Below are 26,139 nucleotides of genomic sequence, written 5' to 3' on the forward strand. Positions count from 1 at the left end.
ACTGTCAAATCTTGTCACAACACATGTTATAAATGAGGACAGATTTAGACATCCTTTATGACAGTTATGTGTAGGATGTGGATGGTTGGCAGTTAAATTTCAAATGCAGGGAAATTTTCCTTCCAATAGATCTTTGCTTGTTTATTAAGAGGGAGTTACCGTGCACTGAATCTTGTATCTACCATGTGTAGCTTTTTTTCCTTACAGCTTTTGACATTTCGCTTTAACTTTCTTTGTGACAACCATCTGAGCATTGTTTTAGCTAAAAAGTAATATACAGGGCTCTCGAGATATATGAAATTTTTTAAAGTTCTCGCTGTTTTCATACTGAGATTACAGTTGGAAGTGTGTCATATTATACATGGATGGATAGAGAGCAAGAAAGCAAATAGCGCAGACTGCAACAATGAAGACTGAAGGCAGAAGCTTCACGAGGCGCACACAAGCTGGGGTAATGCCCACATTCATCATGTGAGACTCATGAACTGTGATGAAGTATTAGTAACAATAAAAATCATGTGCACAGCAAAGCATAATTTTCTTGCTGATAAACTACATGGATGTTGTTAAAGGTCGAACCTGACATGGATTTGTCTCTGATTATAAGAGGTAAAATGGTGTAGGGAGAAGAGAAAGAAGAGGAATCCTGTGGCCATGGAAGGGAGTCCTGGCTGGGTCAGCTAGAACTTTTCTGGAAGCTCCTGGGCACAACATGCTGGAGCATCTTAAATGTCACATGTTATGAGTGCAGCATCAGCCATTTTGACCACAGCAGCCTCACTCTACTAACTAGCACAGGAGGAGTGATAAACTTTGCAGTGACCCTTTCTGTGAAGCTCAGTAAAGAGGTGGGAGCGGCTCCAGGCAGCATCTCGCTGTTAAGTGATACACAGCATTCATTACACTACATGCAGCTAATGGAGCCAGGAAAGCTACAGCTCCTTTAGCCTCCACTCCAATTTCTAATAATCCCTTCAAGCACCTGGAAGCATCTCATCCTGAAAGCAACTGGTAAGAGGAAAAAGTCTGTTCACCATTTTTAATCGTTTCACGCTCAAATATGACAGGTTACAGACTAGCTCTTAGGAGTGGTGGTAACCCAGTGAGATAAGTAACTGTAATTCTAACATTTCAAAGAGATAGTTAAGAAAAGATGTCATCTACAATATCAGGACCCTGTGACTTCTATTTAGCTATAGTAGCAGCTTAACATAACGTAGTTATTCACGTGCTTGCTGTTAAGCAGATACTTGAGTAGTTTACTGGATTAGGACCAAAGTGCTCATTGCGTTGGAGGACTGAACCCATAAACTGGGACATTGTGGGCAGCTACACTTTTTGCAGAGCTGAAGTTTTTGTACTTTCTATTTTCGTAAGAGTGACAGTGTTATGTAACTAGCAAATAGATGAACTTGTGTGCATTCTTAAACATCATAAAATATTCAGAAATATTTGTGAAATTCTATCTTGAGCAATAAAGCTTAAGCCTTGAATTCTGAATGGGTAGCTCTTCTGTTTCTGTCTGGTTACAGACCATTCACTTAGCCCTAATGACATGCATCCAAATAAATGCTTGCTATTTCACAAATGTGAAAACAAATGTACTGTTTCTATACTCTAAGACATCAGCATTTATTGCCTCATTTGTGAAGACAATAGACTTATTTGGTTCATTTATACTCTACTCAAATACTGTTTTGAGACAGGGACAAGCATCCTGCATCTTGGAGCTCTCCACAAACAGGGTTATCTATTGCCAAGCACCCTTCCTACCAGTCACTGAAAAAAATATTAAAGGGTAGAAAATCACAGGATGTCTCAGGCATATGTAATTAATTTACCCACTAGATAGTAAAATGTAACATATTCATTTTTTCATTTGATTTTTTCAGTTACTAACTGACCTGAGTTCTCATGCCTCATCTTGAATTTAGGTTGATTTACTACACATGAATAAATTCTGTCTGACAGTCTCTTTCCTTCTCAATCATTTAATCAATTATGTAATAAAATATTACAAAATGTTTATCTATTTTTTTAAACTACTTCAAACTTGGAGAAAATGCCATGTTTACAAGTATATATTCAGAATAAAAAAATAGCTACTTCAAAAGATAATCTTGAAGTTATGGGTTTGTTATGGGAGTACACCACCTAATTTTAGAGCTTTATCCACAAGCACATTGTGATTATGATGGACCCTCTAAGAAAAAAAGAAGCACTAATAATTTAAGACCTGGAATAATACCAGGAAATTAATCTTGAGGATTATGTTTGTTGAAGTTTTTTTCACACTTTTTCTCCTGTTTTTATTCAGATACTTTTCATTATAGGAAAATACAGAAAAATATCCCCTTTAAAGATAAAATGAGTAATATATTCATAGCTAATATTTATAGGGAGTCTTTGACAGAATTTGATTTTAAAAACTAGGAAAAAAATAAAATGCAATGGCAAAACTTCCATCTTTAGGTGGAAGCACTTTAAGGGTTCTTTCAATAAATCATTGTCTTTCAGGTAAACATTTTATTAATGCATAGGGACACAGGTATTTCTAAATTCTACCCGTTCAAAATCCTGATCTCTAAATTCTTATATTAAAAAGATGTACATGTCACAGATAATGGCATGCCCAAAGATGCTGAGGAAGGGAAAGACTTTAATTCCATTCAGCCACTATTTCTGCTCATAGTGTCAAGTTGTTGACAAAGGCCATCTGGATCAAAAAGGAGTTCTTCAATAAAGAGGAGAAATTTAACCCCTCTAGTTCCTTGATGTCAATGCTAAAGTAAACGACTTCCAGAAATCTGAAAGTCCTTTCATATCCAGAAATGACCATCCATTAGGTAATCTTGAAGGTGAAGAACCTTAGCGTGACTCCTGGAATCACATCTGCTCTCTGGCAAGCTACACAATAATTGCATTGTGGAACTAGAGTAAAAGTGTCTTATTTAAAGTTGTTGTATTTCATTGAAATCAGAAGGAAAAAATATGTTAATGATGGCTGAATGTTTCATATTTATTTGAAAGTGTAATTGTAGATTTGGATGCTTAATTCTATGTACCTGTATTTGAAAGGCTTTGGTATAAAGCAAGATCTAGCACTACATACCAAAGCAATCACTGCATAACTTCTTGCCCTCTAGCTGCCCGCAGCTTGAATTTAGATGTTACTTTGTATTTCAGCTTCTCATGTCTTCTTTAAAGACCACCTGCAATTCCTGATATATGTAATCTGCTTCTCATGGTTGGAGCAGTTTAGAATCATAGAATTGGTAAGGTTGGAAGGGACCTCTGGAGATCATCTAGTTCAACCCCAAACAAGTGGCCTGTACGGGGACTGAACCCACAACCTTGGCATTATTAGCACCATGCTCTAACCAACTGAGCTAAACTGCATCTTTAGTCTCAGCACTGGCCCAAAAATCCACAGGATGATTTTAAGATATTCATGCTCAGTATACAAAGAAATCCTGAAGAGTTGCTTGATAATTTTTTTGAGGCATTGGGTAAAAGTATAACAAACATTTGTTCTTTGAGCAGTGCATTGGGACAGGTTGACAACTTAAATATATCACGATAAGCTCAGTGAGGAGGTAAAGAGCAATAATAAAAACACTGGGCAAATGTACTTGGGAAGTTTGGTATTAGAAAGAACAGCTGAAATAAGTCAAATACCTTGGATCTTATGGTTATCAAAAAGTCAGTAATCATTGTTTTGTTCAGTCATTGTCTGAAGAGTCACAAGCAGACCTGACATGTTCTGGACATCTTTACAAAGACCATTATTGATCATTTTCTCACTAATAAGCAGAGGCAACCACTGGTCATAATGTGAAGATGCACTGAGATGCTAAACTTCAGATCAGTCCTCAGCTTCTGCTGACAGAATTACTTTTCTGCTTTCAGATTCCCAGTGCATGCAGCAAAATATTCCCAATTCAAACAGTTTTATTGGAACTGGGTTTTGGAATGTTTTCTAAAGAAAATTACTATCCTATGGACTGACAAACAATTAGAATTTCCCAATTTATCATCCAATAACTATGTATCCTCATTTGGTTTCATTGGGGTGACAATGTCCAGATTTGTAGTAAAGACTCAGCCTTTCAAACATCAGCCACAGGTAGGAGAAAAGATGCTTAAGAAGCTGAAAGAAGAGCATGAATTTCTTTATAAGTGACAATATTGAAAAAATCTTTTAGTTCCAAATTACCAATATTCAGCCATCATTGACTACTAGAGCATTCCACAAGAACATCGCCTTTAAAGCCAGCAGGATTTGAATATATTCTTCATAGATCCTTTTATCATGCCTAGATCTGTCTGTACTCTAGAATTTGAATGCTCTCCTACTATTAAAATACAAAAATAAAATAACTATACAACAAATATGCAAACAGCTTTGTTAGGCTTTGGCACCAAGCCAAAAATGACTTGCTAGAGAATGGAAAAAAGTCTTTGCTCATATCGTATTTAAGCAATTTTACATATCTTGGCTTGTTTAGGAAAGTGTGGAGAGAAGTACAGATGACTGGAATGATTTGATTTTGTTTTGTATAATAAAAAAATAATCATGAGATCTTTGAGTTGTCAACCTGTCCCAATACTCTGCTCAAAAAAAAAAAAAAAAAAAAAAAAAAAAAAAAAAAGGCATAACTTATACTTCCACCTAGTTCCTGAAGAAAATTAAGTTGTTTTGTACGGTAATCCTTCATATATTTAGCTATAGTTTTGACTATTTATGTAATATATAGGATGAACACTCATAAAGACAAATGTATATACTGGTTTTTTTTTTTACAAATAACACTAGATATAAACTTTTCCCTTAGTAAATCCTTGCTTAATATAAAACTTTACAGATGAGTTTAAGATTTTCCAGAGTTTTACTTGGAGTGACTACTTAAGTTGCATGACTGTATTCCTTATCAAAAAAATACATGATACTTCTTTCATTTGAGCAGACCAACAGAAATAAATATGCATGTAAAATATGAGTTTTGTAACAAATTATGCTACTATTATTCTTTTAATCTTATTTCTAAAATGATCTGGATATTCTCTAGTAGCTATACTGCATGCAGAAAAGATTTAGGGCAGAGATCATAGTTCCTTTGCCTTACATACAAAAGGCAAAAGTATAGAAAGAACAGGCTTTCTCTATTTTTTTTTCTACTTCTGTAATTCTAGTACTATAAACTGGTGCAATATGGGAAGTTTCAAAGGCTATGCACGGGTGAATTTTGCTATATTCCTAAATTCTTTCTTTTTTCAGGGAAAAGGCTGCAGAAGGCCGAGAAAAAAATCTTTCATTTGCATGCACGCGCGCGCACACACACACACACACACACACACACTCCAGTAACCTGTCACCTGTAACCTAGAATATATTTGTGTGTGTTTAAATGTTATGAATGCATTTATATATACTTATACATTTATAGATACTTATGTATATTACAAAATTTTATGCCATGTTGAACCATTTATGAACATTCTTTCTAATATATAACACAAAGAAAGATATAACTAAACCTCCAGAACCCTGAATATTTTACTCTCATAAAAGAGGTGGTATTCACTGATCAAGTACATTTTTCTTTTCAGGGTACAATACATTGTGTGAATTTTTTTTAGAAATTGGGCACTTATGCAATATAGTGAATATGGGTGTCCTCTATACAATTATTCAGTTATATTGAAAAGAAATGGTAGGTTGATAAAAATTAAGTGTAGTCTTCCAGTCAGCAACATTTCCTGATTTTCTTTAGCTAAGAGAAAATAGTTGTGGTAAAAAAACAAAAATAAAAGTATGAAACACAGCAGAGGACACAAAACATTAAACCGGAGTATTAAAAATAGGTGAAGTATTATTTTTTTGTATGTAGGATACTTCTTGTTAATTTTCATTTCTGACTTTCCATACAAATCATATCAGATTTGTTGCAAGATCATCATTTTTTAAAAATCAAATCCATTAGTATTGTCAGTGTCCACTTCATACTATAGTTTTGCGATTGCAAAACACTGCATGTATCTGCTTCATACTCTTAAACATAATACATCTGCATATCCACTTGCAATTGGATACTAACTTTAGGAGACCAGAATTTATGTAAGATTAGACTGATCTCTCCTTGATGGCCTACATGTGAGAAGTTTTTTCTGTCAACTTGATTGATAAAAAAAATCGCCTGCAAGACTTCTTGTAATAAAAAGAAACGTGGTAAAGAATGAGTAAAGGAGAGCAGACACTTGGGTGGGATTCATCTCATCTAATTTAGGCTCCTATATTTGAATGGGAAGAATTGCTCCATCAAGGTATTTCTCAGTATTGCCTGAAAAGGGAGTCTAATTTGGAGGGAACAAGTTTCACTTTCTGTGTGAAAGCTGGATGCTGCTGTTTGTAGGATGTGCCTGTTGGAGGATGCTCATACAGTGCAACAGAGAAGGAAATGTTCTCTTAAGTTCATCAGAGAAGGGAAGGCTTGATGCTGCAGGCACTGAAGTTCTGTGACTCCCTTTGGTTTTGATAAGAACTGATGGTGCTTTACATTTCATGTGATCAGTTTAGCCTGTTGCCTTCCCCATGTGTGCTGAGTGCCTGCTGCGAGGTGCTGAACAACTTCAAATCTCATTACAGTCATTGAATAGAGCCCTTAGCTATCTCATGAGATGAAGTTGCACTATTTATACTCTGAGAACATATGCATACTGTACTATTAGTGTTAATATTTTTGTCAGAACACTTTTTTAAAGTAAAAAGTGAGAACATTTGTGGGAAGTAATCACAAAACAGAGTTGACAGCTCCTTCCTTCTCTTATTCAGTTGCAAATGTTTTTCCTTTCAACAGATTATGAAATGTAAATGGAACTGGTCATTTTCAGAAACGAGCATTATTTCGTTGATAATATGTGAATACCAAAAGGGAGCCGACAAGGTTAAGGCCAAGTAGAAACTAATCATATCAAGGGGCCTACAGTGCTAACGGAAATTGAAAGAGGAGCCACACAGCCTGACAGCAATACCTCTGAGAGAAGCACATGCTGCCTTTGCCCAAGTTCATGAGCACTAAGCGGGGGCTAAGCCCCTCTGTTCCTTCTCCACCTGCCTAGGAGTTATGTCTTAATTTTTATCTCAGTAGCCTTCAAAAGTCATGGACATCAATACGAAATATATATTTTATTGTTAATAACAAACATAATTACAAAATTATCCTATGCCTGTGCAATTATCTACAAGGAACTGTTTAACTGAGGAACTGTTTAACAGTAGAGCTAAGCCCTACCGTGCTGCCATGCTAATGGAATCCATGCTTAAGTCAACAAAAGCAACAGCAAACAGTTACAGCTACAGGTCACGCAGCCCAGTGGGAAAGCCAAGTCAATGATAACCCTCCCAAGGCTGTGAACTGTGGAAGAAATGCTCTCCTTCCATGGGCACTGTGGTTCATACTGCCCTCTTTCTAATCAAGCAATGGGATATTAAGAAGGAAAGTAACTAGGGAGTGACATCTCAGGACAAGAAGGAACAGTCACAGCAAGGTATAATAATGCCATCAAATCATTTTTCCCCCTTCTCCCAGAATGGGGAGAAATTTGCTCAGATATTCATACTGTTGGTCATGTTTGATCATTAATGAATCATCGTCATGCCCAAGCTGCCTGCATAAAGCTTGTTGACAGAGGCTCCAAACAGCAACCTCTGCTTGTTCCTCATCACAACTCTGTCATCACCATAGTGCGTGGGATAATAAAAAATGAATGACAGGCAGAAAGCCGAAAAAAATCCTACCTGATGAATCAGTTATAGTGAGAAAGATCTATGTAATTTCAGGCTCACCCTTTCATTCAGAATCAGCTATGATCTTCTAATGCAGTTAACTGTAATAAGCGCGTGACACAACCAGATGCAATCGTCCACCCAAATAAGCATGAGCTAGTCAGATTTCAAATCAGATTGCTCCTTTGAGAGTTCCTCTTCTCAACTTAGATGTATCTTATTTTAAAAGAGTAGTTCAGTTAGAAAGTGAATAAATTTGCTTATAATATTCTTTATCTGCTAACATTGACTGTGAGGGAACAAATAAGACATACCAAGTGCAAAGGTAGGATATTTTATTTTTTTAACTATAAAACTTTTATAAAGACTGATGCATACTGGAATGTTGTAAGCTAGATATATTTATGATCTGTGGGCAGTTCTTGATATAGTTATGATCTATCCTTGCTTGGATAAAATCCATTTTCTATTCAGGATAAGTGAAGGAGTATTTTACTGTCTGCTAGCTTAGTAAGAGCTGAAAGAATAGAAGCTACCTTCCTGGATCAGCATGACAAGGTTGAAATAGGTGTTCAGTCCTGTAATCTGAGATATATATCATGACAGGTAAACACTTCTTTGGTGGAACTATATGTGGTATGGCAGGAGTAAACAAGGACATCAGGAAATTAAGGAGAAAGCAAGAAAACACACATTATGCAAAGAGGATGTGGAGCGATAGCTTGCTGCAGAGCTAAATCAGACTCAGAGTAAAGACAATACCTGAGTCTCATAGTCAGGATGACTCCAGGTAAAAGACCTAGATCAGAAAAAGCAAAGAGACAGAAATCAGAACAGAGTTAGGAAACCTGAAGTATCACTTGCACCAGTATAATGGGACATGCCAATGTCTTCAACACGAAGTGTAGATAAATGTGGCACCTCAGTAGCAGAAAAGAGAGGAAAAAAAAGGTATGAACAAAAAGCAGGTAGGACTGCAATATCGTCAGACAAGGTGGTTAGGATCAGGACAGAACTGGATTCAGCATCAAGACTGAAGGGCAATATTGGAAAGCGAGGAAAGGGCTCAGTTCTGGTTAGTTTAAAGCTATCAGGGAATCTTTGCACAGATATCCACTTCATAAGTCTTTAACCTGGATCCTCTTTTGATAGGAATGATTACTTGTTCTGCATGGCTCAGTTAAGCTGCTGCTCATTTCAGCACAGTATTAGGAGCGCACTTGAAAACCTTTGCTTAGTAGTGAGTGAAAGAAACAGTTTGGGGGCACAGTGCTGCTGCATAAATGTTGTATGAAAGCTTGGAGCTCTGAGAAAGTAATCTTTCTCCTGTCACTCATTGTACTACTTACCAAATAAGTACCATTATTTTTTACAAGGAGGTAAGATTTGTGTACATTCTCTGTATACAGGACTGGATCAAAACCACTTGATTCTATCATGTTTCTGAGAAACAACCCATGGATTTCCAAATACTGGTGAACCATTGGCACTAAACAAAGGGGATAATAACATGTTTAATTTTAAGTACCTGAACAGTCCTATCAAATGTAGACATTCCTGAAAGCATAGAGACTGAGGCCGCTAATCACACATTAAATATCTCCACTGTGCAGGAAATATATTTTCACAAGTCATTTAAGTATATATAAAGCTATTCTTGTTAATGTTAGTAAAATAAATTCCTATTATCTTTAAAATGCTAGCAACTATGTTGATTTTTTTAGATTGCCTACTTCTGTAGCAGTTAAGTGGTTATTTACCAGTTGCGCAAAACTATCTGATCAGCTAAACCACTGTTCTTTTTTACAAGAAAAAGGTAAACACTTTCTATAAACAAAACCAACAATTATATTCAATCTGAAACACATAATATTTTAATCTTTATGAGCCATCAAGTAAGATATTTTACTAATGCCTAGCAGTCTCATCCAAAAGACCTTTTAACTAATTCTCAGTCAGGCTAACAAACAGCACAAGTAAGTTACAACCTTCCCCAAAATTCCTATGTTTTTCTTAGAGAAGAAAAACAAATCTTAAAATTTTAGAGAAGAACATTGGTTCTAATGTGAACTTCCTCAGTAAAACACTAGTAAGAGCATATATTCTTGAAAGCATTAATATATGTATAAAACATACATAATTTCACAACACTGCTCAGAAGAGGATACATTTTTAGGTACTTGGTACATGGATGTTCTTTATAAAATTCCCAGTGCCAGTTGATATTTTTAGGAACTTCATTCCCTTAAAAAAAAATCTGACCTGAAGCATCTGAAGGATTTAGCTGTATAAGGTGACAGATGAAAAGTATTTAGTATTGATTTCCACAGAGTACAGCATGCCTTGTATTTATCAGGACTTTGAAGATAAGAAGCAGGATCATGAGTTACATTCAAAACTGGACAAAAACTTAAAGAATAGACAACAGTGAAGTTTGGGGTGCTTATTCATCTTACTCAGAAAGTAGGTGCTTGCCTCCCTGAACTTCAAGGAATGTAAGAATCATCTCTGTAAAGTACATCTTGTCAGACTGCTCTAGATGTGACTAGAAGTATAGTTGAATTGCAAGATTTCACCAAAGAATAATTGAAGCCTCTTGACTGTCAGAGATAATGAAAAGGATTTGCTGTCTGACAGTCCAGGAACAGAAACACATCAAAAAGAACTAATCGTTTCAGCAAAGAGCTGGCATGTAACATCAACTAATGGGGCAGACTTAGCTTTTGTTCATTCCTCAACGTTTTTCACTGACAAGTGTTATTTTCATCTTATTCAGATCCATGTTAATAAGCATTTGCACACTGCAAGTACAGTGTTGTTATATTTTAAGGATCTTTTCTGTTCATTCCAACAGGAAAATAACTTTTTGTGAAACTATGCACTGTGTTGGAAAGGGGCATAGCTGAGTATCATCTTAATTTTGATAGTAACAGTAAAGAACATCCTACACATTTCCCTTCAATATCATAGTGAAGGATTTGTACTGAACCCAGGTTGGATTGCAGGCAGACTCTTTAAATTCTTCAGCACAGCAATGCTTTGGTCAACTCTCCTTGTTTCAAGCATGACTTCCTGAGCTGCTACAACTCTGTGCCTAAATTAGCTTTCAGTGAAGGCATGACACCTCAGAGAAAGAACTACTCTTCCACAGTATAAATGGTAATAAAATGTGTGTTAATGTGGCAAAGAGTTTATCAAATGCTATGAGGTTTTTCATTGTTTTCAGTATTTTCAGTGCTTCTATTTGACTGACAAAAACAAGGGGGAAAAAGTTGCTTTTTTTTTCCCTCCTCCTAGTTCCTTCAGGCTTTTCTTCTGAGGAAACAGTTGGAAGAACATAAAATTGAATGTAAGACAAAACATGAAGCTTTTTATTATAGACTTTTTCTTATTGTCCCTGATAAATGTATTGCTGTAAGTGAAGAGCTAGGGGGAAGACAAGCTTTTCTGTTCCAGTAGGGTTTCCAAAACCTTTCATGGTCCTCTCATCAACAACCTTACTCATCTTCTGTGTCACAAATATACATGTTTTCTTCCCATTTGAAAACCCAATTATTGTAAATTACAGTGTATGTATGTGAGGGGTATCAAAGGCTTAATGGTCAGCAGAGATGCATTCACAATATGGTAGAGAAGAAGCCATGAGGATGATGCAAGTCTCTTTTTTAGGGATGAAATTGTTTTAAGGAATTAAACATCTCATCTCAGGCTTTATAAATTAAACTTATAAATTACAATGCAGACTTACCACATTCTCTTCTCACCCCCATGTCTTTCAGTAAATGTTTGTGTAACTCAAAATTACAGTGGTAAAATGGGGAACACTACGTTTGAAAGAACAGCTACATTCACTCCAGCAAAATACATCAGTCAAGTCTGTAATTCCTTTTTGATCAGTAAGGATTAGCACTAGCTAATGCATATAATATATATTAATGGAATAGCAATACCTAGCAAAAGCTAGATAAAGGGCACCTGGATATTACCATGCAACATTTGACTGTATTTATTGGCACAGAGTGGAAAAGAGTAGATCAAGCACAGTAGTAACCAAAACTTGAAGGTGTCTTGGAGACACTTTCCTGTCATTTTCCACCTGCATAAGTTCAGAAGTTCCTAACAAAGTGTTAGAATAGTGACTACTTTTTTGAATATCATTCTAATGCTGATGCTTCTTTTGAGTAGACAGAGGACAAGACTACCTAATGAAGTAAAAGTACAGCTCAAGTTGAAAAGCATATATTTGTCAGAGAAGCAGTGCTATGTGATTTGATCAGCTGCTTCAGACTTAGATCTGTCACTCCATGGTACTCCATGACTCCATACCATTAAAATCCATTCCCAAATTGAAAAACAAAACAAAACAAGGAGATTCCTCTCCAAGCTGAAATACACACAGAAGCAGTTTTATTTCTAATTTTGAGAAATAAGATTAGAGGGATACACACACACACAAATTGCTTACCACATTTGAATTTTCATCTGTTACAACCCTTGAGCAGTCAGTGACATTCAGGCCCCCAAATTCTAAATCTCTTTCTCTATCGACCAGCTTTATCTTCACCGATCTTGGAAAAGACAATTTTAGGCGGTTGTTTTGGAAAAAAGTTAGTATCTGAAAACAGTGGAAAGAATAAGTACAATCAGTCTTAAAAAATTAAAAACTTTATCATTGAGTAAAATACGTAATTTAACTTCCACAGTAGTAAGTGGAAGATATAGAAATACAAGCTCCAAAGGATTTCTGTGAAAGACTGTAAACAGAAGTTTTGGATTGCTTTGATTTCCAAGAACTATGCCTCTTTGAGGCTGCCTTTCTGGAAGGGCAGATATAAAAGCACACTCCCTTCCTTCCCAGTAATGACAAAATCCATCCGTAAATTCAGACGGAAATAAATGCAGTTAAAACAGACTACATGTTCTAAAGTGCTTCATATGCCATATAAAACAGTATTAGGAAAAGGGAATTCTGGTGGTTGTTAACAGTTCGGTCGGGAAGATGAGCATCCTCATCCTCTAGTTGGGAACACTTAAGACCGATAAAGAGGTTTTAGAGAGGGGAAAGCAGCGCATGGATGCACAGCGCTGCAGGACCGCGGCACCCCCGCAGGATGCGGCGGCCGAGGGGGAACACCCCACGGGCCCGGCGCGTGGAGGCCGGGCAGCGGCCTGCCCCACGCCAGCCTCCCGCCCTTCCTCTGGGGCAGGGTGCGTCGCCTCCCTCGAGGTTTATTTGAGGGACGTTCCTAGTGGAAGGGCAGCAGGAGGCACGAGGGAGCCCAGGTACCTCTCCGGGAGCAGGTTACGAGCTGGTTATCCCTGTGGAGGCCACCGGGGCCTGGGCCAAAGCCGGCGCGGCCGTCCCGGCCCTGCGGGCTCTGCTCCTGCCAGCCCGAGGGCGAAGCCCTTGTGGCCGCGCAGGACGGCGCTCACGCGTAGGGGGGCGGGGGAGAAGCAGGGCCGGGCCGCCCTTTCTGGCGGGCGAGGCGCCCCTCGGCTCGGCTCGGCTCGGCACAGCACGGCTCGGCTCGCTCGCCCCCCCAGCGGCAGCGGCGGGGAGCGCCGCGCAGCCCGGCGGCCTCTCCGCCTCCCGCTGCCGAGCGGCTATTTTTAGCCGATCCTCCTCGTGTCGCCACGGGCTGCGCTCGCAGCGCCCAGCCCTCGCCAGCTGCCGCCGCGGCCCCGGCCCGCCCGCCACTCGCGCCGCCGCCGCCGGGGCCCCGGCCCCCCAGCCCCGCCGCCGCCGCAGCAGCAGCGACCGCGACAACTTTTGCTCCCGTCCCGTCCCGTCGCCGCCCCCTCGCACTGCCCTGGAAGATGGCAGTTGGGGGAAGGACTGGAAGTTGCAGCCCGCCGGCGAGGAGATAAGGAAGCGGCGCGGGAAGGTGAGTGGCGGCGGGCGGGCGCCTCCGGAGCCGCCCGCGCGGCCCTGCCCGGGCGCTGACGAGCCGCCCGGCCCCGGCGGCGTCCAGCCCGGCGCCTTCCCTCCGCTCGCCTCCCGCCCTCCGGCGAGGTGGGCGTTTTAGGACCTTTCGGCAGCTTTGGGGAACTTGGGCTGTGTCAGCATCCTGGGGCGCCTGTGCGGCTCCCGGTTTTTAAGGTGGTGATGAAGGTCGGTGCGAGGCTGTTATTCCCTGGCAAGTTTTGTTTCTTCGGAGCGCAGATGAAAAAGGAGTTTTCGGTGCATCTGCCGTGTATGTATTTTACTTACTGCTTGAATCGGGGGGGGGGTGTCTGTTTGCGAGCACCCTCCTCCTGCGGGGCCGCCGCCGCGCAGCGCCGCGGCCGGCTACCTGCCTCGATCGTACAGCATCCGCGGAAGCGGAGGAGCCGGCGGAGAGCCGTGCCGGGGCTCCGGGAGGGCGAGGCGGGCCGCGGCGCCGAGCAGGTGGCGGCGGGGGGCGCGGCGGAGCCGGCGGGGGCCGCGCGCCGCTGGGCGGGCGGGCGCGGGCGCCCTCCCTCAGCGCGAAAAGGCGCCTTCGGGGCCCCGCGGCGCGTGGGCGCCTGCGAAGGAGCTGTACGGGGTGGCGGCGCTGGCCACGGAATGGCTAGCTTTTGGTGACGGTAAAATTGTTTTGACTTGCCTAAAATGTCTGAGTTTTAGTCTAAAATGGAATGTAATAGGAATCATTAATCATCTGTGTTTAGTACCTGTTTTTCTTTCCCTGGTATTACTTGCAGTGCATGAAACGTGTGTTCATCTTAAAAAAAAAAATTACATTCAGCCCACTGCAGCTTGAATTTTTAAGTGCTCTGAAGAGGTCCAAAAACATTGTTAAAGTACAAGAGAATTAAATAGGAAAGGAGTATTTAAAACAAGCCTAAAATTAAGAGAGAAGTAGTGAAGCATACTATGAAGACCTTTTGAGATGTGAAGGTGCATGAATGTTCTTTTCTAATGCAAGAGTTATTGAGAATCTCTGTCATAAACAGCACTGAATAAGCCCAGGCATAAAATCAAGGAATTTTTAACATATTTATCTGTCAGCATTGCCAGCTTTAGTTCCATGACATTTTGTTTTCTGTGACAGAAGAATAATTTTGTGACAACTATTCAAGATTTAACTCGCAAGCTTACAAAGGCCTATAAGCTTTCCTGAAAACTCTGTGAACAAAAAGGGAGGGTATTTCACACTAAGATTTTTCAGATGAGCCCCCCCCCCCCCTTTTTTTTTCTCTCTTTTCCCTGCTGCATGCCAAGAGCCTTCCTTGATCTGTTGAAGATATTTCAAACTTTCTCTTTTTTTCTGTATTTTGCATCTAATTATTCTGTCATGTCCGATATGTCCTGTAGTAATGGCCTCATCCCGCATTTGTTTTGTACCCAGATTGCCTGTTTTGTTTAGAGAGAAATGCAGGCTGTTCTCTGTCATAATAGCAGAGCATTCCTGGAAGGCAATTCCATCCCCTCACACACTTAATTTGCCTTGTTACGTACAGGACAGGTATATTCCTTTCCACAAGCAATGATGCAAGTAACGCATCATTCTAACACCTCTTTTTGATTATATTGGCAGAGATTTGAACTAAAACATTGGGAAAAACATGTCAGGGCCCCAGAGAAAAGCTACAGTCAGTCATGTTTAGCTACCAGTGGTGCGAGCTCCTTCATATAAATATTGAACTATCTCTGTTTTATATAAAATGTCGTTGTCAATTCAGAATTCCAAAAAGAGAAAACCACTCCATTATACTTCTTGGTGACCAGATTCATTCAAATGCAGCAATATGTTAGGTTAACCCTATGCAAAACACTGTTCTCATCTAAGATTCCTTTTTATTTGAGATCAAAGTCTATGAGAATGTATAACGCAAACAAATATTTTTCGATCTGAGATTAAAATGCTACTTTTGAAAACTACAGTAGTGTTTGGTTACATAAAATGTAGATTTATGGGAAGGTTGTAGTGAATACTCCATGACCAGTCAGGCACAGTAATTTGTAAGTTGTTCTATGTCTTCTGTTTGCCAGCATCTTCCTGTCCTGAGAGCAGTTTAAAAACAAAAGTGATACAGTGTCTTGGCTACTGAAAGTCCCAATACATGCTTAATTTGATGCAATTATTTTTTGGGGATAGTTTTTCCTGAAAAAAAAAAAATGTTGTGATTGAATGATATGTATTTTTTCTAATTTCTTACTAGAAGATAACATTAAAAAGAGATTTGGTTATAAAATTATGTACTTTCTAGAAAGTAGTTAAAGTGGAAAATCATTTTCAGTTGTTCAACTCATTATACTAGGAAGTCCCATAGAAGTGCCTCTTTAGATGTAATTTGCATACTGAAAATATTGATAAAATTCAAGCTTAATAGTCATGAAAATTGCAAGAATCCTGGTGTCAATTACGATGAATATTTAAGAATGACTAAATGTAGTTGGAATACTCACTATTTTAGTATTCTCCTAATACTTAGCAGAAGAAATTTAGTTTTGAAAATAATCAAATCCTGTTATATTTGAACTATTATAGTCAATGTAAAATGCCAAAAAGGTGGAATGCACTCTAGTGATCTCCAGAATGGCAAATGTAGTTAACCATGTATTGACTAAACATTATGTAATATTACCATTTTATACTCATCAATATTCAAACTAGCTACTTTGCACTGACCTTGGGTGTGTGTATACAAACTGCAATACAAAGTATTTCTGGTTTATGGTATAAACATATCTGAGCTTATTCTCTCTCAGGAGTGAGAGTTTTCTTCCCCTCTCACAGAAGAGATTTGAACCAGATTTGCAGAGGATTATACACTATGTCTTCAGAGCATCTTGTCATAACCAATAAAACCATGAACTTACATTCCAAAATATTTTGAGGAATTTTTGACAATTTTTAAAAACTTCTGCCTGTATATATACTGTTTATGTGAAATTAACTTTCACGGGAAATTGAAGTTATAAGTATTTAACAGCATTTTCCAATCTCTTCAAGTCTATTTATACAGGAAAATGTTATTTCTATTGCTGCATTTAGGTAGAAATGTACCTAATCTATTTCATAGCTCAAAAAAAGAGAGAAAAGGTAACTTGCTGTTAAAAACAAAATGTTAGCTGTTCCATAATAACACAGCTATTCCATAATAACACATTTTTTTCACAGTTCAGCATTTTAGTAATGTTTTCTGAAAAAGCAAGATTGAAGAACACAACTTGCTCTGAAAAAAATGCTTAAGGTTAGGTTGTTTACCTAAATTGAAATGTGAGTAAGGTATATCTAGAGTTAACATATATCACTTCATGAGATAACTTTTCATTTGTTCCTTTAGGCCTTAAGCTTTTAGATTAGAATGATCATATACAACCAAAGAATCAATCATTTGTTGATGCAACTTACTTTCAATGAATGTGTGATTTGGTGAACTTCAGAACATACATGACAAAATTATTCTAGTTTTAAGACTATATTATAACAACATCTGTAATATTATGGAATAATTTCGTAGTAAAGGTAGTAGTCATTGAAAGTAATTCCACATTTTCAACTTCAGGCAACTTAAAAATTTCAACTAGGCAGTGCTTAACTAACCTACAAAAACAATGTTTTAACAGCTCAAAAACATCTTAAAATCCTTTCACCTGCAAGCTATTATCTAACTTTCCCGTGAGGATGTACCCAAACTTTTTCATGCTTCTCTATTTTGCAATAGTTACATAACTTTTTTTGACAAAGAATACAAAAAATGCAGGTGCAAAAATCAATGCAAAAGGTTAGCAGGGGTTGAAAAACTAGTTAGAAAAAATAATAGATCAAAAAATTATTGAGGACTAGATAGCACAACGATAACACTTCTAGATAAGAAAGTCCTTAACCTGCAAGTATTCTGGAGACTTCAGAGTATTCCAAGGAGATACCATTACTTTGTTGCACTGCTCTTCTGCTCTTCCTTACTCATCTGCTGTTGGCTACTTCAGGACAAGATACTGGGCTAAACTGATCTGTGACTTGATTTGACTTTACTGCTCGTAGATTCTTAAAAAGTCAAGTTTGGCAAGAAGGAATTTTGCAATTCTGAAATTCCTTTAACAGGTGAGGAAAAGTGGAAACTTCTGTTACACAGCCTTTGAGATCAGATGTTGTCTTTAGCATTTTTGATGTATTATCTACTATATGAGCTAGGCAGATAGTAGGAAGGAAATCCCCTTTTCCCATTAGTTTATTGGAAAATTAAAAGCTTTGATTTTAAAACTATTGCATACATATAAACTATTTTTGTTTGAGGAAATGAAACAGTCTTCTGCAGAGATAGTTCAGAAATGCCTGTAAAAAGATGACTACTTGCAGTACTTCTTTTAATTGTCCCCAGGTCTTCAATCTTGAAATAGGAGATGCTGATTTATGTATCTCTTCATTCCATTTCTGCTCTGAAACTTTGTCTTAGTTCATTTTTTCCTTCTAGGTCTACCACATCACTGTGAAATCTTCTTCATATAGTTTTTTGTCAGTAGCTCAGAAAAGACTATCAGTGAAATCAGGTAGAGCTGACAGACCTTGGAATCCTGAACCTCCTCTATTTATTGGCTGCAGAGACTAGATGAAGATTTCAAGACAGTCTGGTAAGGCCTTTCTCTAGAAATGTCATGGTTATGCCAGAAATAGCTGCCTTGCTACCATGAGCTTTCCACCTTACAAGCGTCATTCTCAGAACCTTTGCAACAGTACTGATGTGCAGTGATCATTTGCTTTTCACCTTTGCAGAAGTTTTCCCTCTTGTATGCGATTTTCTTACCATACTGTACAAAGAATCTACATATGTTTTAACTGACATAAGACCGTTATAGCAAAGCAGTCTTACGTATGATACCAGCCACCATTTTTATTTTAGATTTACAAACAGTGTGGTCTGGAACAATACAATGCGAGAATTGTCCTTTTTCTGGACTTTGTGCTTTGTGTATACCAAATTTCTGTTTAAAATACTTTGGTTTCTGACAGAAGAAGTGTGCATTGTTACAGAAGTCGCATGCTTTGCTCTGTCAAGATTTGAGGGGTTGATCCAGCCTTCCAATGCTTATGCTACAAATGAGTAAAGTAAGAAAAAACTAGTCTAGCTTTTGTTGCCATGCTGTTGTAATCTTGAAAAGGCACTATCCAGTGAATGTCTTACTAAACAGATTGACAAGAGACATTCAGAGGAAGAGATGGTCCTTGTCACCAGAGAAATGGGAAGCAATAAGTTATTAAGTCAGCCTTGCGGGCATCCAAGATATGGGAAGACTTGAACCATGAACTTGTTCATAATGTAGGTGGTGTGTTGCACAGTGCTTCAGGTGCCTCAACCTGTGCAATGCTAATGGTCTTCCATTGCTGTGAGTCTGCCTTTTACTTGCAGCTTGGCTCTGTAACCTTTTACCAAAGCTGCTGCGGCAGTGTTTTCCAAAGCTGCTGTGGCAGTATTTTTCCTTTTTTTTTCTCCCCATGCTGTTGTTCTTGTTCTGTTATTCTCATAGCCTTGCACCTGCAAACTCTGGTGTTGTTATGTCAGGTTTCCCATGGGAATTGATTGCCACTGGTATAACAGTCACCGTTTTTTTTTTTCCTCCACCCTACTTCTTGTGCTTTGTTTCGTAACTTTTAGTTTAAAGTTATTTAAGTATCTAATAAGTATTACTGAATAAGATATATACCAAGGCTTAACAGTCAGTCAGCCAGCTTGCAACACCTGCCTCTGATCAAAGAGTACTCCAGTCAGTGCTAATAATGTCATCAGTGGAAACAAGCAATAGGGAATCCAAACAGATTGTGACAAAATCTATATAGTTACTATGGGAGAAATATTATGGTGGGCCACCTGATGTGCTGGAGAGGATGCCTAGAAGAGGATGCTTGTTGGGAGACTGTCGGTTCTTTTCCTGGCTAGCTGTTGGAGGCAGATTTGCCATTTCCTTTTCTCCCTTTCTCTTTTATTCTTTTCACCCTTTTCCTTTCCCTTCTCTGTCTGTCCCCCCACCCAATTTTCATTTTTTTCCCCAAAGGAACTTTTGTCAGCGTATGCCATCGACTAGAAACTCTGCAAATAAATTGGTGTGCAGATGAGCCTGTCTCAGCATCCTATGTGCAACAGCAGGTAACAGCCAGGGACTGACCTTGGAGCGTATTTTAAAGTAAGGAGTATGAAAATGCTGATGGACTTGCAATGAGAAATCTAGGCAGGTGTGCTAATAGATTTATAGGGTCAAATTATAGCTGTTTGAATACCCACTGTCAAATAGCTTTCCTGGTTTTACTTTTTGATGCACTTAAAACAGAAATCTTACATCCTCTGAGCCTTCATTGTTGCCTGCCTGAGTCAAACCCTTCTAATTTACTTGCATAAAAGAATATCCCTATTCCTCCAAAATATTTAGAGCTCTTCTCTTTTTCAGTCTGATTTATTTCTTCAGTACAGGTGACCACAATGATAGGGTATGCCCAGATGAAGTCTCATTAATGCCTTTTCCAAGAGTGCTAATATTCTCTCTCTCAAAAAAACAAGAAAACCCCAAACCCCCAAAACTAGAATGGTATGTCCTAGGATGTATTCAGGCCAAACTGGGAGTTTTATTTCTTTTTTTCTAAGTCTGTGATTACACTAAATCAGAATCATTCAGGTTGAAATGAAGATCTTGGGAGGTCTGTAGTCCAACCTCCTACTCAAAACAGGCTCAACACTGAATTCAAAACATGTTACTTTGAGATTTGTCCAGTTGGGTCTTGGAAATCTCCAAAGAAAGAGGTTCCACAACCTCCCTGGACAGTCTGATCCAGTGCTTAATTATCCTCATAGCAAAATATTTTTTCTTTTTGTTGAATCAGAATCTGCCAGTTTCAATTTATGACCATTATTTCTTGTTTTTCTGCCATGCATCACTGAGAAGAGCCTGGCCCCAACTTCCTAGTAACCTTCCTGTAGGCACTGGCAAGCTGATGTTAGGCATCTCCAAAGATGTCTCTTCTCAAGGCTTAACAACCCCGATTTCCTCAGCCTGTCCGTATAGCTCAAGTGTTACCAACCATCTCGGTGGCTTCTGCTCGACTCACTCTAACCAAATTATCTTTCCTTTATTGAGAACCCCAAAACTGGATGCAGTCTAGATGATGTCTAAGTTGTGGGTAAAGAGGAATCATAAAACTTCGTATTTGTAAGTATATTCAATATTAAATAGCACAAGATTCTGACACGCATGAATAAGATATTGACCAGAACTGTAATATCTTGAAACCACAAAATTAATAAAAGCTGTTATATGTGTTGAAGAATTTTCAGCTTGGGTACTAGAAACAGTTTATTTGATAGTTTTGATCAGAAAAAATTCATGAATGTTGCTGTTCTGGAGTAGGGAAGTAGTGTGACATTGGAATTTTATTTTAATACTTCTTACATATTTTAATGTATCTCCTTCATAGAAGCATATGAAGAAAATGATGCAACACAATATTTCTGTATGTCTAGGAACTAGTTACTAGTTACTATTTTAGTAACTTCAAGTTAGAGGTGTATACTGACAGTATACAGTAGATGCAGTTACTATTTAAATTTTTTCATAGTTGCCCTTTTGGTAGACAATATAACCAACATTGATTAATAAGCCATGCTATTAATTAAGTGGAATTTGGATGTTGAAGTTGAAGCCATTTTTTCTATGATGTAAATGGGCACTCTGTTTTCTGAAAATATAGTATAAATGGAGAGATCAGTGTGTAATATAATAATATTCAGTATTTAAAACAGTGCCTGTTTGTTTTGAGATTTCTATTTGTTTTAGTTATATTATTGTTACAAATATAACTGAAGCGAATGTTAGGAAAGCTGCTACAATCATGAACAGAATATGAAATGCATACACACCAGGAACTGAACAACATTTTACCTTACTTTCCAGTATTCTGAAACATAGGATCTATGTTGTTAGTCTCTTGAAGAGTAGGAGCTCATCTGAGAATACTGTATTGAATCATGTTCAGCAGAAATGTGTAGAATGAATGCAAAAGAATTTTTCTCAGTTTTTGAAGTACAGCTAGTGTAATCCTCCGGAGTCCCCCTAAAATGTTTTAACACAAAACGTACAATCTGAGAGCATTCATTCTGTCATTGCAAACTCTAAACAGCAAAATCATGAGCATTAAATAATTCAGCAACCTATTTTAGATATTTAAATAGTTTCTTAATCATCACTGAATGTCTCAAAATCCTTCATCCTTACTGAACCTTTGTGGGAATGGTAGTCCCATTTTATAAAGGGTCTTCTAACATGGGTTATGTCTGCTCTGCTGACCCAAATCATCTGCACTAGGGACCTGGCTGGATTTTGCCGCAGGTTTCCTTTTTGCCCTTTGTGCACCTAGTTTTCCTTCCCATAAAATGAAAGTAGGGAGCAGAAATGAACTGGAGTTTAATCTCATCTGCAGCAAAGGGTGAGGATATGGCCAAGTTGCAGTCTTGAACCTTAGGGCCACAAAGCTTACTTGCAATTTATATTTCTTTTTACATGCCTTGACCAAAATCATGCAGGAGGCCTGAAGTGGAGCAGAAAATTGAATTTGTACTAATTGAATTACTGCCTTAACCATTGGTTTAACAGGCCAAAGCATGAAACAAAGGACAGAAATAAATGGAGTAACATTGTTAGTGTAATCATTAACAGAGGTGGCATTTGCAATCATAAATTGCTTGTGGTCAGTCACAGTAAGTGACAGCCTAAGGAATTTCAGGAGGTTTTGTAAAAGTAACTGTATGTGTGGAATTATAGCAGATGAGATGCACTGTTTACAAAGGTAGGTGAAACATGGTGGAAGGAATCATTCAAACAACTTGTGTAAGTTGTTGATTTCCAAACTAACTGTCCATAAAAAAGGTAGGGGGTGATTAAGTTATAATCCGTATTCAAATATGCTTGATAGTTATGTGAAGTTGAAATGCAAGATATGGGAAGAAGAATATAGGGAGTAATATGATCCCATGATTGCAGTTAATAGCATACAGTATGTTTAGTTCAATGTCTCTTAAGCGATGTGTCATAGTAGAAAAGGATTTAGAAGTCAGTTAGGAGAATGCTTACCAGAAAACAGAGGTTGGACCTTTCAGTTTACAGACCAGACAAGGTGGTAACAGAAGGAGACATGAAGTAAAAATGTATAAATGTACAGAAAACAGATACACAATATATATTACACAATATATCTATCATGCTGATTTCTACTAGATACTACTGAAGCTAAGATAGAGGCAAATTTAAAAAAGGGATGGGAAATTTGCATGGCTACAGAAATGTACCTTCTCTTCAAGTGTGACTCTGTTTCTGATTAAGTAATGTTGAGATGAAAGATACTGTGTCCAGGGGAGAGCCTTCATTAGCCTGCATTACTGGCAGCAGTATCAAGAGTGAAAGATAATTTTTAGATGAAATGATTTGGGAACCACTTCATTTTGTTACCAACATGTAACTGAATAAGATGCTAATAATATAACAAGAATAAATCATAAATAAGTATGCATGTCCTATAAAAAACCCACAGTTATTGACAATGAAACAAAAATGTGTCATCTTTACAGCCTGCAAATATCCTGCTATTGATCTACAAGCAAAGAACTCATCTTTTTTCATTAGGCATTTTCCGTAAAAATCAATATAGGATATGGCCTATAATTTCTGACAAAAAGCCTCACAAACTTAGTAGTGCATAAACATAGAACACTTGAAACTTGATGAGAAATTAAACTTCATCTATTTTGATGAAAAACTGAAATATTTGCTTTAAAGTTTCTAATTTTTGATTTTTGAAAATGTTTGCTAAAGTGGCTTTTAGGATGGTTTTAGCAAAATAAATAATCTTTTTGTTGTCTGTTAGGAATAGATATTTTTGGGATAAAGAAATGTTTCCTTGTGCATATAGTTTCAGTATATAATTGAATTCAGGTTAATTTTCAAATGTCCTCATCTGTGCCTCTCCTCTTCTACATACAGCAAAGAGTGAAGATAGATGTATGAAGCTGTTTTTGGTTCCTCAGTTAAATTTATCTTTGATAGTATTATTCTCACTCACAAGCAAAACACTGGTTTTCTGTGATACAAAATCCATTTAGTTATTTTAGATCAGTTTGCTGGATTTGAATCCCTTTCAGATGAAGTATGCCCAGATGTAGATTATTATATCGCCTTGATCATAGAAGAAACTTCTATGAACTCTAGAGTATGCTGGCTCAGTACTAAAGTCTTTCTAGCTGTTTTGAGGGATGTTTTTTTTCGCTCCTATGCATCTTATTTTTGTAGATTCTGGAGTCATATACTGTCCTCAGTTCACATATACCTGTTCATGGACACTAGGGTTTTTTGTAAAAACATTTGAGAGGTTGAAGATAGCTCGCTGCCAACTACTGTACTTCTAGCATAGAAACGACAGCAGCACTGCATGGAGGAGGCTAATATACTTGAGTTCTTGGAGATACTTTCTATGAAATATGAACATTTTAAATATTTTTACTGAAGTACTACAGTTAGCTTAATTTTAGGCTAGCCTAATTTTGGGATGCTACTTTTTATTTGGTCTGCAGTAGCACCCAGAGACAACATTGTGTATACTAAGGCTGGTACTATCAAAGAGTGAATTAGAGTCCACCTAGATAAGGTGCAACAGGACAATATGTGGTGGACGAAAAAGACAAAATACAAGAAGGATGAATGTGACAATAGTAAGTTTTTTAATGAAGTCTATCTGTATTCACAGCTTGAAGATTTCCAGTGTACATACAATTCTTAAATATTTGAAATCAACTAATCCTAGCTGAAACACAGCAAAACCTTTACTGGTGGTCTGTGGCATCTTCCCATCTTGGTTGTGTGTATCTTCCCATCATGAATGGGAGTGGGATTTCAGGGATGTGAAAGAGGAGAAGGTAGAAACTCAAATATCTAAGTTAAAGAGGGAGCAGAGTACAAGAAGGAATGGTGAGGATAATGAGAAGGATCTGACATACAGACTCAATGTAATATTTAGCTAAAATATGACTAAGCTTTAGCTTCTAAACTTTAAATGACTCATCAGTTTCAAAAATGATGTTTTCAAGTAAATAATTTTGTAATTCCATTATCACTTTAAACTTGTATGAGTCAGCGCTGCTACTGAAGTGGTTACATCCACCTTATGGCTTCCAGTCACTTGTTGATGCCATTTTCTTATTCACCTCCTCTGTGCTAACATAAACATTATTGTGGCTACATGGTGGCAAGAATAGCAGACCGTTAAAATGAAATTAAAACTCATCTAGGAAAAAGAAAAATAATTAGTTTTGACCTGTATCTATCTATCCTTTTTTTTTTTTTTTTTTTTTTTTTTTTTTTTTTTTTAATCCAGTTTAATGTGCGATTCTGTCTGCCAGCTCAGAGGAATGAGGTGGCACAGATATAGGAATAAGTGGTATAAGTTAGGACCACTTTCTTCAGTGACAATGCTGATTTATGCTGGCTTAATGACCAAGAAACAAAGACTTGAGAAGCTGGATTTTTCCCTCTTATTGTTAAACAAAAACAAAATAACAAGCCAGCAAATTAAATAATCACTTCAGTTACCAATCATAATTCAGAGTGAATAGTTTGGAGAGGAATTCAAAGAAAGAGATTATAAATGATATATCTAGATTTAATTTAATGATGCCATCTATAGTAGTGGCCTAACAATTAAGTCCTCTTGCATGTGTGCATTCCTTGCTGAGTATAGGTGATTTACACATAAAACAGAGCTGTTTTGAATATAATTTAATGAAGAAAAGTTGAGTAAAGTCTTTTAGAGATGTTACTTCTCCTATTTTAGACCTATTAGTCTTTTAAAAGGAGCTGTGAATAAAGTAGACACCGAAGGGAATATTCAGCTGCTTTCAATAAATCGAGGTTTCTTATGCAAAATCACTTGGAAGAATAAAAAGGATCTTTCTTTATTGTATGCCATCACACACATGCACCTTGTCTTCCCCTCCCTGTGAGTATATTCTTTTTATTCCTCCAAAGGAAAAATTAGAGTCCTGTTATGAAAGTGATATTTCATATTGTTGTCTTTTAGTCATGGGGAACAAAAGAATTCAAGCCTTTTCTTTGACTGGAAAATGAAGTGAGTAGTGTTTTTTTTTTTTTTTTTTTTTTTTTTTCCAAGACTCTTTCATCAGAAACTCCTGATAAGAATGCATGATTAATATGATTAATCAGCTGTAACCTTAGATTTTTACTACATTTTAGTGATCTACACTGGGCTGGAGCAATTCCAGCCTATTACTGTGATAAGACTTCTGCTGGCGCTTCCAAGAGCTGATAAACCACTCATTCGTTTTCCTTATTCTAATGCATGCCATTGTTACTGGTTCAGATTACTAAATAAGTGCAG

The 26,139-nt window shown here is 37.8% G+C and overlaps 1 protein-coding gene and 1 long non-coding RNA gene across 6 annotated transcripts in view; one reads left to right on the plus strand and one right to left on the minus strand.

Annotated features, from left to right (window-relative positions):
• LOC134136075 (uncharacterized) overlaps nt 1-13,267 on the minus strand; it is a 38,324-nt gene extending 25,057 nt beyond the window's left edge. For 4 of the 5 annotated variants that reach the window (XR_009957427.1, XR_009957429.1, XR_009957425.1 and 1 more), the window contains exons 1-2: nt 13,074-13,267; nt 12,252-12,401 (exon numbers count right to left, since the gene is read on the minus strand). This is a non-coding gene — a long non-coding RNA (uncharacterized LOC134136075). Of the gene's footprint in view, nt 1-8,548; nt 8,586-12,251; nt 12,402-13,073 lie in introns of all 5 variants that reach the window. The other variant, XR_009957428.1, reaches the window with a different exon arrangement.
• Nucleotides 13,268-13,506: 239 nt separating this feature from the next.
• The window catches only part of HDAC9 (histone deacetylase 9), a 491,690-nt gene continuing 479,057 nt past the window's right edge, over nt 13,507-26,139 (plus strand). Inside the window, exon 1 of the mRNA XM_062569209.1 lies at nt 13,507-13,671. The gene's annotated coding sequence lies outside the window, so the exon portion shown is untranslated. The remainder of the gene's footprint in view (nt 13,672-26,139) is intronic.

The sequence above is a fragment of the Rhea pennata genome, chromosome 2 (genome assembly GCF_028389875.1).
Source record: "Rhea pennata isolate bPtePen1 chromosome 2, bPtePen1.pri, whole genome shotgun sequence".
Classification (NCBI taxonomy): Eukaryota; Metazoa; Chordata; class Aves; order Rheiformes; family Rheidae; genus Rhea; species Rhea pennata.